Below are 13,291 nucleotides of genomic sequence, written 5' to 3'. Positions count from 1 at the left end.
GTTTTCATCTGTCTTACTCTGGGCTCATCGTTCTGCTTTTGTCTGCATTCAAATATGGATAAATGACTTTCATGTTTCCTACCAATTGTGAAATTATGATATGTTAAGCTTCATACGATATAATGTACAATTTTATGTTAAATCAGATTTGATGTATACTATGTTTTTTTTAAGGCTGTGTCTCCTGCAGAGCATGACTCCTTTCTGAACAAGTCTGGGGCTCTCTCTCACTTTGTGTTTCAAGGTTAAGAGTCCTGTGTCTTCTCCAGGGGTCATAACCAGAGGGGGTCCTACCTTCAGGTGCAACCCCCTTCTCTTTACAGATACACTTCTCAACACACAACAACTGCTTAAAAGGAACATAACAAGGGACGCCTGGGTGGCAAAGTCGGCTAAACATCCGACTCTTGGTTTCAGCTCAGGTCATGATCTTGGGGCGGTGAGATTGAGCCTCGGGTCAGGCTCCATGCTAAGTGGGGAGTCTGCTTAGGACTCTCCCTCTGCCTCTCTCTCACCCCTTTCTCGCACATGCTGTCTCTCTCAAATAAATTAAAAAAAAAAAAAAAGGAACATAACAAGAATCACACATATGCCTCAACAGGAAGGTTTGTTTCCTGAGGCTTTAATTCACAGTGAAAACCAAGGATTGACCTTCAAAAAAAAAAATCTTAAAATATCCCATGTTTTTCTCACTGCCAATTTCCTTTTCCTCCCCGCCTCTCCATTTCCTCTTCTTCCCTCCCACCCCACTCATGTGCTGGTCAGCTCTTCCCTCTTTTTGCTCCCTTTTCTCTAGCCTTCCCTCTCCCCTCACTTCTCTTCCTCCCCCTGTTCCCCTCTGCCCACCTGACCGTCTCATATCTACTTTATATTTTGTATTTTCCCTGCTCTCTTTGCTGTGAGACTGTGATGAGGGACTCAAGTATGTTTTTCATTAAAGCTGTTCTTATTTAATAAAGTTTGGTGTTCTCTGATAAGCCTAGCCGAAAACCTGCACAAATTTGCCTACAGTATACTCACGGGGGCCTTCCACTTTTTTATGCCAGGCAGACGTAGGCGAGGAACAATACCCTATATTTGGTTCTTGGTGTGGTTCCAGCTCATGCATATTCATATTTCCTACCTCATTAGTAGTCCCCAGGGCTTACTCTGTGTCATCAGGAGAGCACTGAGAATTGTGGAAATCTCAATTAAGACCATGCCCCTTGTCGTTTCATTGGCCTTGATATTTTTTGAAGCACAAGTTTCCAGTTGTTTCATAGAATGGCTAATCAGATTCTTTTTCTATATATAAAAATAAGTTTTAAGAACGGTTATTCCAGCAAATGTGGAATGTGCCCTAAGTTCAGCTTTATAAGAATTCCCAATAAAGACACTCAGTTCTGCATTCCATAAGCAGATTAAAATCATTATTTAAAAATAATGTCTCTGAGGACCTTTGCATAACACAGCAGGGAAATACCTAACGTCTTTTAGAAAGATTTAAAAACAATGACTATAAAAATGTCTGGGGGGTCGTCTAGATAGCTCATTCGGTCAAGTGTCTGACTCTTGATTTTGGCTAAGGTCATGATCTCAGAGTGGTGAGATCGAATGCCCTGCTGGGCTCCACACTCAGCCAGAGTCTGGTTAAGATTTTCTCCCTCTCCCTCTGCCCCTCCTCTCTGCACCATCCCCCTTGCTCTCTCTCTCTCTAAAAAAATAAAAATTAAGAAAATTGAAATATTTGAAGAAATAAGCTGTTAAGCTTAGTATTTTTTGTGATTATATCATATAATTGGGAAGTGATATAATAATACTTTAAGTAACTTTATCATCGTGATTTTTAATATAATTCAACAAATATCTATAGCTCCTCATATACAGTTTATAGTATATATACTATATACATATACATGTATACATATGTATACATGTATATATACTAAATACATAATAGCTAAGCCCCGAGGGAATGAAAATGCTCCCTGCCCTCATGATTTACAAAGGAATTAGGGAGAAAAGAGATGCACGAGAAATCGTAATGTACAACAAATAACAAGTTTATTATCTTCTTGAGTGTAGATACCCTGCCTTTCATTTAACTTATTCTCCTCTCAAATCTAGCTCAGTCCTTTACATACAGAGATTCTTAGTGCATTAGAAAAACTAAGTGTTATAAAAAAGAAATAATGCAAGCAATTCATGCAGATTACAAAAGTTAGGGAAGGTCTCATGGAAGTAGGACTTGCGCTGAAACTTACAATATGGGTAGAGTTTGGATCTGTTCAAAGGGAGAGGCCGACCATTCCTGCCAGGGAAAAAGCATGAATGAGATTCAGAGGTGGGAGCAAGTGTGCGGAGCAGGTGTGAGGAAAACGGCTGGAGCAGAGCGTTCCCTCAGGGTTTAATGTTTAGAAGGCCAATAAAGATAATCACTAGTGCTCTCGACACAGGATCACTCCCATCAGCTTAGGAAGAGCATACCAAGAATTACACACAGGCCTCAATATGCCACTCACTTCTTCCATTTTAAAACCAAAACCAAACAGAATCTTTCTTGGCTCTATATTTCCTTCTCTAAAAAAAGTTGCCTGTACTAGCTGCCTCTAATTCCTCTCCTTGTGTCTCTCTTGAAGTCACCCTACTTAGGCTCCCATGCCCACAGCTCCACCAGTGATCTCTGGGTGGGTAAATCCATCTGTCAGGTCCCAGCCTCCACCCCTCTGGACATGGACCTGCCAACCATATTTGGAACAGGTGACCACTCTCTCCTCCTCAAACCACTGGCCTCCCTGGTCCACCAGGACCCATACTGTCCTGGTTTTCATTCATTCATTGGCCATTCCTTCTCAGTCTCTTGTGCTAGTGTCCATGCAACCCCCTGAGCCTGAAATGTGAGGGCGGCCCAGAGCCCACACCTCAGTCATTTCCTAGACGATATACGCAGTCTCGTATCCAGCATCAGATGCCCACTGATGACTTTTAAATTTATAACTCTGGCCTGGCCTTTCCCTCTCAGCTGTAACCTCATAGCCAACTACTCACTGGTATCTTTGGATTACTAAGGGTGTATCCCAAACTGAACTCCTGATACTCTCTCCCAAAGTGGTTCCTCTCAATAGCCTTCTCTTCTCAGAGAAAAGGAATTCCATCCTTTCATAGCGTCAGGCCAAAACCTTGGGCATCACCCTTGACTGTGCCCCCGACCCCCACTTCCACATCTAGTCAATTAGCAAATCCTGTTGATTCTGCCTTCAAAATATTCATAACAGGGCCGTTTCTCATCACTGGTTCAAAGCACCACCGTCTCTCTTCTGGATTAATAATACAAAAGACTTCTCAAAAAAAAAAAAAGATTATTTATTTATTTGACAGAGAGAGCGAGCGAGCACATGCCTGTGGCTCACATGGTGGGAGGGGCAGAGAGACAGAACCCCCCAAGTGGTCTCCCTGCTGATGGCAGAGCCAAATGCACGCAGGACTCCATCCCAGGACCCATGAGATCACAACCTGAGCCGAAACCAAGAGCCGGACGCCCAACTGACTGAACCACCTAGATGCTCCCCAAGCCTTCTAAGCACTCTTCTACCTTTGGTCTTCTGCATTCTGTTTTCAATCCAGCAGTCTGGTGATCCCTTTAAAATGTGCATCAGGTCAGGTATCTCCTCTGCTCCAAACCTCCAAGTGGCTTTCCAGCTTACTCAGAGAAAAGGCCAGGCTCTACCTGTGCTAGCCTATGGGGCCTTATGTCAAGTGTCCCTCCCGCCCTCCCACCTCTCCGTACCTCTCTGACCTCATCCTCCATCATCCCTCCTTGCTCAGCTCTCCGGCCACACTGGCTTTCTGATGTGCCTGGAATTTGCCCTGTGTGCTCCAGCCTCAAGACCTCTGTACCCGCTATTTAGTTACCCAGAGAGCTGGTTCTCCAGATGCCTGAACAAGGAACTGCCTCATGTCCTTCAGATATTTGCTTAGATGTCAGCATCTCAGAGAAACTTGCTATCCTTTTAACATTACACATTCCCACTACTGCCTCCATTTCTACCCTCTTCTCAGCTTTATTATGTGTTTCTATAACATAGCAATAATGACATAGCAATAATGATTTGCTATATGATTTTCTACTCTTCTTTTTCCTTCCTTCCTTCCTACCTTTCCTGTTTGATTTCTTCTTCTAGAATATACATCCCATAATGGCAGGGATTTTTTCCGTTTTGCTCGCTATCGTATTCTCAGGGAGGAGAACAGTGTCTGGCACAAAGAATGTGCTTGAGAAATATTGGATAAATTAATAAACTTCACTTTACTAATGAGAAAATGGGTTTTAGAAAAGTTAGTAATTTAGCCAGTCACTCAGCTGGTGAGCAGGGGATATAAGACACATAATCACATCTATTGGATGTGATGGACCTAATCGCTGTAATATTTGTCTCTTTAGGTGAAGCAAGCCTCTTTATCTTCTACAAACCTTGGTACTCTTAGCCAAAGCGTTTTGTATTATCTTATTTGATGACTTCTCTATCACAATGAAAAATTTTATTTTTTCCCATTGTTGGAAGTTACAGCTTGCTCAAAAGTAAAGACAACAAAAGAAAATACGAGTTCCAAATCTGCATGATGATAAATAACTAAAAGTTTTGTTTTGTGATTTAGTTCTATTCTGATAAGATAGGAAGAATCAGGAATTATATTAAATTTATCATCCAAAGTGGTACAACAGATCAGAAAAATTTCACGACAGAAGAAATATCATGAGTAATGCTGCAGTGAATGTGGAAAACATATATCTCTTCAAGGTACTCATTTCATTTCCTTTGCAGATATACCCAGAAGAGGGATTGCTGGATCATATGGTAGTTATATTTTTAAGAAAACCATATCTTAAAGAAAGAAATAACTGAATTTTAATAAAAGAAAAGCCAATGGCCTGGATCAGAGGGTGGAAGTGTTGTATAATTTGTTACACTGGATTCATCTGGTGAATGTGGCTGACTGGAGCTATGGCTTGGACAGTAGTGTTTACTGTGTGGGGAAAATGGAAGGAGAACAGTATAGGGGGTGTCCATTCAGTAAGTATTAAGTATCTATGGCCTGGGCAAAATTTGATAGAAATGAAAAAGAAAATGGGGATTTGAGAGAAATGATAGAGAAAGCAATGGCTTTGTTTTGTGACCTAAATGGATGTGGGGCCTGAGAGAAGAAATGAAGATTACCCTGAAGTCTGTGGGTCCAAGACCATCAAGGGTCCTTTTGGTAAGGGGGCAGGCAAATGGTAAATTAGGAAGTTAGGAGTGAGAGGAGAAGTTCTGCTTCTCATTAGTTCCACCGATAAACTGTCTCTCAAAGAAATTAAGAAGATCTCTAACCAAGCTAAGATTTGCCATTAGCAAATAATTCCTCTTTTTAAAAAAGATTTTATTTATTCATCTGAGAGAGAAAGAGAATGAGAAAGAGCATGAGAGAGGAGAAGGTCAGAGGGAGAAGCAGTCTCCCTGTGGAGCCAGGAGCCCAATATGGGAGTGGATCCCAGGACCCCAGGACCATGACCCAAGGCAGTTGCCCAACCAAGCCACCAAGCCACCCAAGTTATTAGTAAATAATTCTTAAAATTAATTACCATGTCCTAGATTCCTCCCATTCTGTGAGAAAATTCTAATTGCTGATTCAATTCATTACAAGTTTATGGGACTCTCCATGTTTCCTATTTAATCTTTGGTTGGTTGTATTTTTGTAGGAAGGTTTCCATTTCATCTCATAGTGTTTCTGTATTCACTTTTTATCCTTTGATTATTGATAGTTATGTGTCCATTTTCATTCCTAATGTATTTTTTACTTGTTTTCTGGGTGTCTTTCTCTGTCTCTCATCATTTTGGACAGATATGTGTCAATTGTGTTGGTCTTTTAAATATTTTTTTAAAGATCTTATTTATTTATTTGACAGACAGATCACAAGTAGGCAGAGAAGCAGGCAAAGAGAGAGGAGGAAGCAGGCTCCCTGCTGAGCAGAGAGCCCGATGAGGGGCTTGATCCCAGGACCCTGAGATCATGACCTGAGCCGAAGGCAGAGGTTTTAACCCACTGAGCCACCCAGGAACTCCAGTATTGGTCTTTTAAAGAGAAAGATAGTTTCTTACATTTTTGCAATTCTTTCATTCTTTCTTTCTTTCTTTCTTTCTTCCTCTTAAGTAGATGTTTATGCTCTGATGTGGATGATAGCAGATGGCACAGAGCAGTTGTTGTAGAGAGAAATGATTTGGAGAGAGCAAGTGCATGTCAAAGTACTGTTTCCTGCCATGTGTCTCAGCTGTTGACTTGCAAAAGGGTGGTCATTAGGGCAAAGCTGGAACCAGGACAGGGCAGGTTGTCCTGAGCAATGAGGGTGGCTGTCTGAGAAGTGAACAGGCAGAATTACAAAATACTTTCAGAAATTGCTTTCAGTTGCCCGAGAAGGACTCTGTCCTGTTATTCATTCTTCTTTTTTCCTTATAAAGTTTAACTCTTTATCAACATTATCCAGCAAAAGTTAACATTAGTTAGAATTTCAGTTCATGTTAAATTGTGGTGAGATGACTAAAAGAATGTTATCACTCAAAGAGTGTTTTTTCAAGCCCAGTAATCCTTAGCATTTCTAACGTGTGGGTGATACAATTCTCTAAGCAGAGTTAATAAGCTAACTTTCTCTGGCAAGATTTAACATTAGCTGCAGTTTGGACTTTAGCTGTAAGTTCAGAGTGGATGGAGCAGTCCCTCCTATTTAGTCAAGCCTGGACAGCAACAGAAATACCATTAATGCTTTAATTTCCATCTAGAAGAAATATATATGTGTGTGTGTGTGTGTGTGTGTGTGTGTGTATAGGCGCCATAATTTTTTCCCAAGTTTTTATTTAAATTCTAGTTGGCTAATGTTTAGTGTAATATTATTTTCAGGTGTCAAATTTAGTGATTCAACACTTATATTTAACACCTGGTGCTCATCACAATAAGGGTACTCCTTAATCATCATCACTTATCTAACCCATCCCCCTGCCCACCTCCCCTCTGGTAACCATCAAGTTACAGAAGATATAGATAGATATAGATATGGATATAGATTGCTATAAAATCACTGAGCCTTAAATCCAGAGGAGACAGCCTGCAGTGATTTGAATATCTTGTCCAAAGTCACAAAGCTAGTTGGTAGCAGAGCCATGACTGAAATCTCTTCTGTCCTAGCCTAGTCTTTATTCTATTACTCTATGAGCTTAGGTTACTGCATCACTTAAAAGGTAGATGAGAATATATAAAGGGCATTCAACTGGTTATTACCAATGCAAGAGTTTTAAGGCATACTTTCTGCTAATAGAAATCTGTATCTGGAATGCATATCAGAAAGAAGAAAAGAAAGTTGAAGTGAAATATAGAATGTTCTCAGAGAATTGTCCATTTGTTTTACATGTTAGTTATTTGAATTAGGAGATATATAGGAAAATTGTGCTCAAATATGAGATGGTTTGTTTACTCAGTAATATCTGCTATTACGATATCTTAATATTTTTGACAGGATTAGAGTTTGAGGGGTTTTCTCCCTCTCTTTGCCTTTTAGAGATTTTTGTTTTAGTATACAGGAAGACTCGCAGGAAATCCTCTTTTCTGGTGCTGGATTCATGCGGGAAAAAAAAAAAAGACATAAAACTCAGATCTTCACACCATTCAGGAGTTGTTTATGTGGCTAACAGCTGTTTCTCTTGATTCTTAGGTGGTATTTAACTAGATTTTAATCACTATTTTATAGAGACCCTTTGATTTTAAAATTATTAATAACAAATAGCAAGTGTTTTATAAAAACAAAATTAAGCATTTTAGGCAACATGTTTATTAGAAATTTTGCAATTAAATCTCAGTAACATTATGAATTATAGCTCTGTTGTAGAGTTTGCAAAAAGCTTTGTAGCAGATTAAGTACTAAATGGGAGAAAACTCCTTTTTATTATTGTGCTATTAGCATATTTAATGAAGTGGTTCCACTCTTTTCCTCGCAAATGCTCATGCAAAGGGACTATTTTAATATAAGAGCTCATGATGTTGCTTTTAGCACATTCTTTTTGATTTGGGTTTATCTTCCCATCCTTTCTAGATACTACTAATTTTATTTTATTTTTATTTTTTAAATATTTATTTATTTGTCTGAGAGAGAGAAAGAGAGAGCACAAGCAGAGGGTGTGGCTGGCAGAGGGAGAAGCAGGCTCCCCACTGAGCAAAGAGCCCAAGAGGGGGGGTTCCATCCCAGCACCCTGGGATCATGCATGACTTGAGCCAGCATCCCAAGAGGGTTCCATCCCAGCACCCTGGGATCATGCATGACTTGAGCCAGAAGGCAGATGCTTAGCCCACCGAACCACCCACGCATCCCAATACTACTAATTTTAAAAGGTGCATACATCTAGGCTTGCTGAGAAGAGATTTTGCAGAGGTAAGGAAGAGGTTTTGCAGAGATCAAATCAGTTGACCTTAAGATAGTGAGGTGATCTGGGCCAGGCCTGGCCTAATGACACTAGCACTGTAAATGAGTCTAGAGGCAGAGATAGAGGGAGATAGAAGAGGAGGGAGGCAGAGATAGGAAGCAGGAGAAGGATTTGATGTGCCTTTGCTGACTTGATAATGGAAAGAGCCACATGGGAAGGCATGCGTGCAGCTTTTAGAATCTGAGAGAAGCTCCTACTTGACAGCCAACAAGGAAACGGGGACCTTAACCTTAATCTTAAAGACTGGACAAACTGGACCAACAAGAAACTGCAAACGTTCTGCCAACGTGACCTTCGTGCTCCAGATGAGTTGAGCCATAGGCTCTGCCAAGCTCTTGATCTTGGCTGTGGGGGACCTTGAGCACAGAACACAGTCAGGCCAGGCCTGAGTAAAGCAAAGATGAGCTGATATATGGGTATTGCCTGAAGTTGTTAAGTCTGTAATAATTGCTTATGCGGCAATAGACAATTAATAAATACACTGCTTTGGAATTTGGTCAAGCTTAGCTTCTTTAGAGAACTAAAGCCATTTTTCCCTCCAGTGTCCTTCTTATTTGAAAGCACAAATGAATAAGCAGAAATTACGTGTTTACTTTGATCTATCAATTCAGGACATGAGGCCAGTACCAATTTAGGGAATTTTTTGTCATGAGCTTTATGTTCCACTGCAGGTCACTTTTGCTTGTTTATAAATCAGAATGATTTCCCTTGAGACTATTGTTCTCAACTGTCACAGTTACCCTTCACTGTGTAGTTTCTCAACTCCAATTCAAAGGAAGATTATTTCAGTGATGGCTGCCAGGACTCCTCCTATCCTAGGATCCCGGCTCAGGTCCCTTTGTAATGTGACCACTGCTTTTTACCATCAAGGGGTGGAGGCTGTTTCCCTGAACCTCGGATTAGGGCCGGCTCTGTGCTATTTTTGAATGATAGAATGTCACAGAATGACCTGGAACGTAGACCTCCTGGGGCCTTACAGCTTCCTCTTTCACCCCTTTGGACACAGCTGCCCCGTGAGGAAGTCCTAGCGATCGTGCTGAGGGGCTATGTGGAGGACATCTGAAGCACCCAAGCAGACAGCTCCGGTCAGTATCTGCACTTTGAGGTCACCCAGAGCAAGCTGGTCCCTGGCAGACCTCCCAGCTGAGGGTAAACCCATGCAGAGCCTCGCTAAGGTCAAACGGAGCTCATCTCAGCTGAGGCGGCCCCCATTGCCAGCCATAGAACTGTGAGCAAATCACTCGTTCTTAGGTTAAGCTACTAATTTTGAGGTAGTTTATTAGATAGTGATAGCTAACTGATACAGATATTAGAGAACAGGACTTTTAAATGCTATTTTAAAATTAAAATTTTCTTTCTTTCTTTTTTTTTTTAAGATCTGTTTATTTCAGAGAGAGAGAGGGAGAGAGAGAGAGGCAGAGGGAGAAGCAGACTCCCCACTGAGCAGGGAGCCTGATGAGGACTCTATCACCCGATGGGGAGATCGTGACCTGAGCTGAAACAAAAGAGTCGGATGCTTCACCGACTGAGCCACCCAGGCGCCCCTAAAATTTTATTTCTTTTTGAATGGATGATCTATTCTGATGTCCATGTACACAGCACAAAATTTAGGATACAAGAGAATATACACCAAAAAATGAATTTCCTACCTCCAGGGTGCCGTGAAACCTTTCTCATCTCTTTCGAGTCCTTCAGGAAGGATAACGTAACAATTTCAAGATTATGCATAGAGAAAAGTGACCGGCGAAGGAGATAACAGCATATCTCATTCCACATTGATTTGCTTTGCTCTACTTTATGTCCCCAGATGTACCTCTCTGCTTTCTTCAGTTTTACTTAGGAGTAACTTTAAAAGGCCTCAAGAGGTCAGAGCAACAATGAGATGAAAGTTGAGCGTACCAGTGACGTTGTAGGTGAGTGTGATAGAACAGGCAATTATCAATCATGTTTTCCAGGAATGTCAGGTTAGGGATTCTATCACCAATAGAGTAAGTGACTCAAAACCTTTCAGAGGAGTATTTTCTTTGTATTGTATTTGGAGAAAGCCAGTGAGGAAAGGCCCCTGATGCCACTGGATAATCCATGTGGGCCCAGGAACAGAAACCCAACCAGAGCACAGGAGGTATCTATGCCACTGACCTTTCCTGGAGTCCTGTTCACATCCAGAATGTGGAATCTACAGGACAGCAGACTCGGGCAGAGAGTTTGCTGTTACTGGACCTAACCCTGGGAAGTCTACTTGTGCCCTGAAAATCTAAGCATGTTCATTCTACAAACATCTCCCATGCACATACTATATTCCAGGCACTGTTGATAGATGGTATGGGTACAAATATAAATACTACTCTTGTCTATAACCTTAAAGTTCTTCTGGGCTCTACCCACAGTAATTCCAGGAGCCCCAAACCAAATGAGATACTTGATCCTACCTGAATCAAAACTCCCCCTAAGTTTCCCAGAATGTGAAATACTCAGCTTCAAATAGTGGACTCAGTAAATGGGTGTGGGTGTCTTTTCTTTTAAGAAGGCTTGACTCAAGAACTTCAAAGAAAAGATTTGATCTCCTTTTACTGGTTATGTTTAAATTATGTTTCCTGATACCAGGGCAGGGTAATGACAATGAAACTGTGTACATACCCCAGGCTATGGGATGAGATACATATTTCCATTCCTCTCAGAAGGCAGGGGAAATGCTGTGTGGTTACTTATCATATTCAGACACTCTGCCCACTGTCCTGGCATCACAGAAGTTTGTCACAGGTTGTTTTAAGGGGACATTACAGGCTCCCTGGTGTGTTAGTGGTTTTTCAAGTTTAGAATCTAGAATTTAATGCATACTTCTCGTATTAGTTTGCTCAGGGTGCCATAACAGTGGCTTAAGCAACAGACATTTATATTCTCACAGTTCTGGAGGCTGGAAGTCCAAGTTTAAGATGCTGGTAGGGTTGGTTTCTGGTGATGCCTCTTCCTGACTTGCATATGGCTGCTTTTTGGCTATGTCCTCACATGACCTCTTTTCTGAGTGTCTTAGAGAAAGAGAGAGAGCGAGCGAGAGAGAGAGAAGTCTCTGGTGTCTCTTCCTCTTCTTATAAGGTCACCAGTCTTACCAGATTATGTCCCCACCTTTATGACTTCATTTAACCTTAATTACTTCCCTAAAGGCCCTATCTCCAAATACAGTCACATTGAGGTTTAGGGGTTCAACATATGAACTTGGGGGAAGGATGCAATTCAGTTCCCAACACTTTTTATATGGCAGATACTATGTTAAGCATGAGAGTGTATATCTTTACATAAAGATAAACATATCAAGTGTAAACTCTGTTCAAGGAGGACATATATTTACAGTACAGTGCAATAATTACCAGGCTACCCTAGGCATAAGAGGGGCAGAAAATGTCCATCCAGTCTGAGCAAGGCAGGGAAGTCTTCTCAGAGGAAGGGATCTCAGAGAGGAGAGGAACCCTTGTGGGGGTAGAGTGGAGTGAAGGTATGCTAGGCCCAGGGGAGACATGTAGAAGAACAAACAAGTGACAGATTTTTTCCTCCAGGCTTTGTATTCACAGAGCAGGCCCATTCAGCAAATACAGCACTCCGGCTGAGTGAAGTTCTGGGTGTCTGGGGATATTGGAAGAATACAGGGAAGAGGTCAAGGTGATAGCAAAAAGTGTACTGTAGTAAGGAGCTTGGACTTGATCATGTAGTAGGAATTGGGCACTTGCTAAAGGTGTTTAACTTGAGCAGATTTGTACTTGGAGTTCCCTGAGAAGTTTGGAGGAAAACAGTATGTGATTAGAAGCTGGGGACAGTTGGGAGACCACAGCGTGATGACAGACACCAAAGGCCAACTGTGGCAATGTTGGTGGAATGGGGAGGTAGGTATCCGGGTCTTCTGTAGGATTTCTAGAACTTTGGATTGTCTCCATATGGGGAGTGAAGGTGAAATCTAGGCTGGATTCCAGGTTCTGGTCTGGGGACTGGCAGACCCTCAGTTAATTACAGAAACAACACAGTGCAAGGACAGGGAGAGAAGAAAGATGTGTAGGAAACACTATGGATAAAGTTCACACAGGTCAGTTTCTTGGGCCGAAAAGGAGCTTCTTTCTCTCTAAATCCTGTGGCAAGTGATTCCTCCCCTCAGTGGGCTTCAGGGACCTGGAGATGGTCAGGCCCTTGAACGGCTGTGGCTTTAGACCACTTTTGGAGTAAGTCATTTGTTAACAAAAATCGTAATTGATGACTGTTGTGTGTGATCAAGACCCAAGCTGTTTTAGTCAGAAAAACTTCCTGGCAAATAAACCCTTATTCATCTCTTGCCAAGAAAATTAAGAAGCTTTTGATCTAAAATCCGCCAAACTGCTGTCCTCCTTTGCTACTCTGAATTAGATATTTCTCATTTTTGTTCGATGTCGTGATTCAGGTACGTGGTAATCTGAGTCTTAGGGTTGGGCAAGAAGCAATTTGCTGTAAGACAGCTGTAAAAAATGAAAATCAGAGAAGGGGAAAAAAGGAGGTGAAACAAACCTTCCCTCCTTGCGCACAAATTAAATCGCCAGTTACTCTTTGATGAATGGGGACAGGGAAGGAATATGAGTAAATTTCCAGGTCACTGGGTTTCAAGTCCTGGTTTGACAGTAAATTTATACAATTCCAACAAACCTGTTTCCTTTTCTTCCCTGATTCCTTTTGATTTTTCTTCTGTGACGTATTTGCAGGATTTCAAGGGGGACAGTCTCGCTAAGGCTCACAAGCATGGAGTGGAGTTGGAGGCCAGACGCCCACCAGCGAGTACGTGAGGGAGACAGAGA

General features: G+C 41.6%; 1 protein-coding gene across 1 annotated transcript in view; it reads left to right on the top strand.

Annotated features, from left to right (window-relative positions):
- FAM107B (family with sequence similarity 107 member B) overlaps nt 1–13,291 on the top strand; it is a 227,979-nt gene that overhangs the window by 139,800 nt on the left and 74,888 nt on the right. The gene's annotated exons all lie outside the window — the stretch shown is intronic.

The sequence above is a fragment of the Neovison vison genome, chromosome 12 (assembly GCF_020171115.1).
Source record: "Neovison vison isolate M4711 chromosome 12, ASM_NN_V1, whole genome shotgun sequence".
Taxonomy (NCBI): domain Eukaryota; kingdom Metazoa; phylum Chordata; class Mammalia; order Carnivora; family Mustelidae; genus Neogale; species Neogale vison.
This window is presented reverse-complemented; position numbering and strand designations above follow the sequence as displayed.